This window comes from Mandrillus leucophaeus, unplaced genomic scaffold (genome assembly GCF_000951045.1).
Source record: "Mandrillus leucophaeus isolate KB7577 unplaced genomic scaffold, Mleu.le_1.0 Scaffold831, whole genome shotgun sequence".
Lineage (NCBI taxonomy): Eukaryota > Metazoa > Chordata > Mammalia > Primates > Cercopithecidae > Mandrillus > Mandrillus leucophaeus.
Genome location: NW_012109042.1, coordinates 115207 through 120874, shown reverse-complemented (window position 1 = coordinate 120874; position 5668 = coordinate 115207).

The following is a 5668-nucleotide window of genomic DNA, read 5'->3' as shown; positions in this document are numbered from 1 at the left end:
ATGAGCCACCACACACAGGCAGAAAACAATTTTTTTTAAAAAAGATTGTAAAATTCAAATAGAAGAAACTTGCTTATTATTCATTTCCTGTCAATAATGTCAAAATTGATAACTGGTTTTGTAAAAATCTATGAAACTTATTAGAAAGGATAAAGAATAAAAACTACAGTAACCACAGATATAAAAATGTAATATTAATTCATATTCAACATCACATTTGCCTAAGTACACTAATAAATGCGATTTCAGACCTAAGAGCTAAAATACAGCTTTAACACCTAAAAGCTTATATTCCAGAAGGCCTTGCTTGCTATCTTGCAGTCCCTATGTAGCTTCTCAATCTCTCAATTACTTTTTTGCAACAGATGAAAGATTGGTAGAAGGCTATGGCCTCTAGAAGCTATAGTTGATGTGGGCCTGAAATACCTTAAAGGAGATACTTTGTTTAATTTTGGACGACTGAAGTCAGGTGTTTATCTTGCATCATAGTTCAGCCATATTCTGTAGTTCAAGCTATGTGTCTAAAAGACGTCGTTCATTTTTGATATCTGACTTCTGACAGCTTTCAAGTTCCATAGCTCACGCTTCCTTTTGTGCCTCACATATAGGCAATATGATAAGAAAATTTGGATACTCCTTCCTTTGGTACAGGTGGAGGAAATTAAAACCATGCATTGGAATCCTCATCCCAGCCACACTCCTTACTACCTTCAAACTACAAGTCCATTTTCTTTTTCCATTCTCTTAAGCCACTTTTGGACCTGCTTTGGAGCTGCCTTGCTTTCCCCAGAAATCTTCATTATGTGAGCCATAAACATATTTATACCCTCTTGAGTTGTGTGTGTCTTGTCAATTTGGATATCCAAACCAAATTTTGGGTGAGAGGTTCATCCTGTGTCATCGAGTTAGCTAGGACAGAATATCTGTTATATAGTGGGGTTTTCATTTGTTTGCCTGTTTTTAATCTTCACTCAATTTTGAGGTTCTTTCTAGAGGCTGGTCAGTTCCTCTTCTTAAACAGTTCCATAAATCCATACCCCAACCACTTTCCTTATTAGAATCTCACACTCGGGACGATCATGCATCAGCCTTAATTGCACCAGACTCAAGTACCAGACATCCACGGGCACCTCCTATACCCTGGGGCCTAAAAGGGTATTCAAATTAGACAATCCATAAGGAGTTCACAAAACCTAGCTAACCCCACCCTACTTGCCATATAAGATTCCCCCTACAGTTCCAGGTTGCTGATACCTTACTCTGTCTTCTGATGCAATCCCCTGTTTCACTCTACCTGGCAATCTCCTCTCCTTTGGAGCTGTATATAACAAAAACTTCTAATTTTCTTCTATTTGAGTGTCATTGTGTTGCGTCCTGCCATCAAAACAATGATTTAATCTTAAAAAGCAGTTGGCATCTCAAACAGGATGGCTAGGCCATGACCATGGAATCTTGCATGGCTGTGGGGAGGGACTTCACTTGGCTTGTCAATCAATTCCAGTCCACCGTCAAAGAGGCTTGGTACAGAACTTCCACCTATGGCAATCTTGTGCTTTAGCCTTGTTGCTTATTTCTGTGCTTTCTGGTGTTTGCCACATTGTTTTTTGCCCAAGTTTTCTAGTTGTTGCAATATTAATGATGAACTTTACTAATTGGCTAAACTTTGGGAGCTAGATACTGGCTCAGTTGGCCACCTGCTGAATGACAGGTCACTGAAGCCACAGTTTCCATGGCTGGGCATTCTGGTATGTTTCTGGTCACAGCCTGTGTTTGGCAAAGACCTATTTCAGGGGTCAGTATTTCTTAGTTATTTGTATGGATTAAATGTGTCCTCTAAGAAAGAATGTGAGGGAAACTTAATTCCAAATGCAAAAGTTTTGGGAGGTGAGGCTTAATGGGAAGTATTTAGGTCATGAGGGTTCCACTCTTATGAATGGGTTAATGTGGATTATAAAAGAGCTTGAGGCTCTTTTTGAGAGAGATCATCTCTCTCACCATGTGAGAGATATTATGGTACAGCCAGAAGGCCCTCACCAGATGCCAGCCCCCTGAACTTTCTGGCCTCCAGAACTATGAGTCAAATAAACTTCAATTGTTTATAAATTACTCGGTTTGTGGTATTCTGACTTAGCAGCACAAAATGGAATACGACAAAAAATTGATGCCAATAAGTGGGGGTGTTGATGTAACAAACACCTGAAAATGTGGAAGTGACTTTGGAACTGGATAATGGGCAGAGGCTGAAAGAATTTGGAGAAATAGGCTAGAAAAAGCCTTTATCACTATGAACAGAACATTAGGGACCCATTTTGTTGAGGGCTCAGAAAAAGAGAACTGGAGGGAAAATCTGGATTTTTTTTTTTTTTTTTTTTTTTTTTTTTTTGAGACAGAGTCTCCCTCTGTCACCCAGGCTGGAGTGTAGTGGTACTATCTCAGCTCATGGCAACCTCTGCCTCCCAGGTTCCAGCGATTCTTCTGCCTCAGCCTCCTAAGTAGCTGGGATCACAGGCACACACCACCACAACTGGAGACTTTTTTATTAGTAGTGGAGATGGGGTTTCACCATGTTGGCCAGGCTGGTCTCAAACTCCTGACCTCAGGTGATCTGCCTGCCTTGGCCTCACAAAGTGCTGGGATTACAGGCATAGGCCACTGCGCCCGGCCAAAATCTGGAATTTCTTAGGTATCACTTAAGTGATAATAATTAGAATGCTGGTCAAAATATAAACAGTAAAAGCTATTCTGACAAAGTATTAGATGGAACTGAGGAACAAGACATTGGAATCTGGAGTTAAAGGCCATTCTTGTTAAATGGTTGCAAAGAACTTGTCATAATTTTGTTCATATCCTAGGACTTTCTGGAAGGCAGAACTTTGGAGAAATAGGATTTCTGGCAAGCTAGGACCTTGAGGGCTACATTTTCAAAAAGAGGCATATACAAGATCTCAGAATTGGCTACCCTGGGCTACCTCAAGACTCTGCTCCCCACATTCTGGTGCAGCACTCTTTGGTCACCCCAGCCTTGGCTCAACTGGGCTCGAATTCTGCTCAACCTACTGCTTCCTAAAGTAGGAGCAGTAAACTCTGCAGCATGCACGTGGTGCTAATTCTAGAGGTGTGCAGCACCCAAGAACTGTGGCTCCCTGGTGGCCTCCAGGTCCCAGCTTGCCTCTAAGATTTTTCTGAACTACCTTCAAGCTCATTTTCCAATTGCTTGATGACTAGAACCTGGCTTTCTTTTATCCATATTAATCTCTTTAGGAAATGGTCACTTTGCCACACCATTAGCATTCTCTCCTGAACATACTTCTTTATTCTTTACATGGCCAAGTGTTGCGGGAAGTCAGGGACCCCGAACGGAGGGACTGGCTGAAGCCGCAGCAGAAGAACATAAATTGTGAAGATTTCATGGACATTTATTAGTTCCCCAAATTAATACTTTAATAATTTCTTATGTCTGTCTTTACTGTAATCTCTGAACATAAATTGTGAAGATTTCATGGACACTTATCACTTCCCCAATCAATATCCTTGTGATTTCCTATGCCTGTCTTTACTTCAGTCTCTTAATCCTGTCATCTTCATAAGCTGAGGAGGATGAATGTCGCTTCAGGACCCTGTGATTGTGTCAACTGCACAAATTGTTTGTAGAGCTTGTGTGTTTGAACAATATGAAATCTGGGCATCTTTAAAAAAGAACAGGATAACAGCAATGTTCAGGGAACAAGGGAGGTAACCTTGAACTGGCCACCGGTGAGCCGGACGGAACAGAGCTATATTTCTCCTCTTTCAAAAACAAATAGGAGAAATATCGCTGAATTATTTTTCTTAGCAAGGAACATCCCTGAGAAAGAGAATGCGCCCTGAAGGTAGGCTTATAAACGGCCCCTTTAAGGCGTGCTGTCTTTTATGGTCGAAGCCAAAGGGATGAAATAAGCCCCGGTGTCCTGTAACGTTCCCAGGCTTATTAGGACGAGGAAAATTCCCGCCTAATACATTTTGGTCAGACAGGTTGTCTGCTCTGTAACCCTGTTTCCTAATAAGATGTTATCAACGACAATGCGTGCCCGAAACTTCATTAGCAATTTTAATTTCCCCCCCCCATCCTGTGGTCCTGTGATCTCCCCTGCCTCCACTTGCTTTGTGGTATTTTATTACCTTGTGAAGGATGTGATCTCTGTGACCCACACCCTATTCGTGCACTCCCTCCCCTTTTGAAAATCGCTAATAAAAACTTGCTGGTTTTATGGCTCGGGGAACACCACGGATCCTGTCGACATGTGATGTCTCCCCCAGACACCCAGCTTTAAATTTCTCTCTCTTCTGCTCTTTCCCTTGATTTTTCAACCCAGCCGAGACACCTAGGAAATAGAAAAGAACCCGTGTTAAACATTGGGGGTGGGGTTCCCCTGATAGCCAAGCTTAGGGTTTTCATCTTTCCATTCTGATTCCCTTTTAATTATAAATTCTGTCTTTAAATAATTTCTCCCTTCTCTCATTTTACTCTAAGAGGAAAAAAAAAACAACCATGCCACACTTTGCTTGACTGGTAGATTTCAAAGGATGCTATGGAAAACTTGGGGGCAGAAACCTTCCACTGGGGCAAAGCCACCACAGAGAGTCCCCCATTAGGGCAATGCCTTGTGTAGCCACAGGGGTGGGGCTGCCACTGAGACCCCAGGACTGTTGAACTACCAGTGTGCCATGCCAACCTGGAAGACACACAGGAATTGAGACAGAGCAGGGATGGGGTTTGGCTTCAGTTCATCCCCGCTGGAGCATTCTTTCATGCATTCTCACTGATCACAAAACCCACACCACCACCTCATTGATTCCCTATCTGTGAATAGTCCCTTTACTTAGTTCCAGGACCTGGCCTTAGCAGATCCGAAATATTGAACCAAGGTTGTTGAGTGTCCCACCTTGGGAAGGAATGGTGAACAATTGATTTACAGCCTTGCTGCTATTGACCAAACCAGCTGGTTAAGATAAGCATCGCAACCAGATATCCTGACCTGTGTACCCTACTCCTCACGCGCGGTGCCTGACCCAGCCTCCATACCCTACCCCGATGTCAATTCCCATGCTTTGCCTACTAAAAATTCTATACTGTCTCTTTTTGGAGGGCCAGCTAAAGGATCCTTGCTCCTCCACTGTCTCCCTTGCACTGGAATACAAGCCCAGAAATGAAAACTTTGTCTGGGAAATCTGCGTGGCCCCATGTTAATTTCCATTATGTGGGTGATTCTCTGGTGACTGCAGCCAGACCATGGGATGTGAGGAGCATTTCCTCCCTGGAGAGGGAGGTTCGTGAGCCAGTGGGATGTCCAGACATGACCCCTTCGCAGCTGAGAAGTGGATGCCTGGAATGCTGGCAAAACATTTGATTCAGCGTTGTGGCAACTGGTGAGATTTTCTCCAGCTTCCTGGAGACTCCTTGCCAACTCTGCAGACAACACTTTCCCTCCCCTCCTGTCCCCAATTTGTTGTGTCTTTTTCCTTCTTCTTCCAGCTTCCCTTTCTTCTTTGCTTTGCATTAACTTCGTCGGCTTGACCTGAAAAGTCCCCGTGTGGGACGGGTTGAAACAGTTGGCTCTGTCTCAATAGACATCGTGCAGGAGGGATTGAAACGGCCCGTTGGTTCAGTTGAGAGGAAACTGTCTGGCAC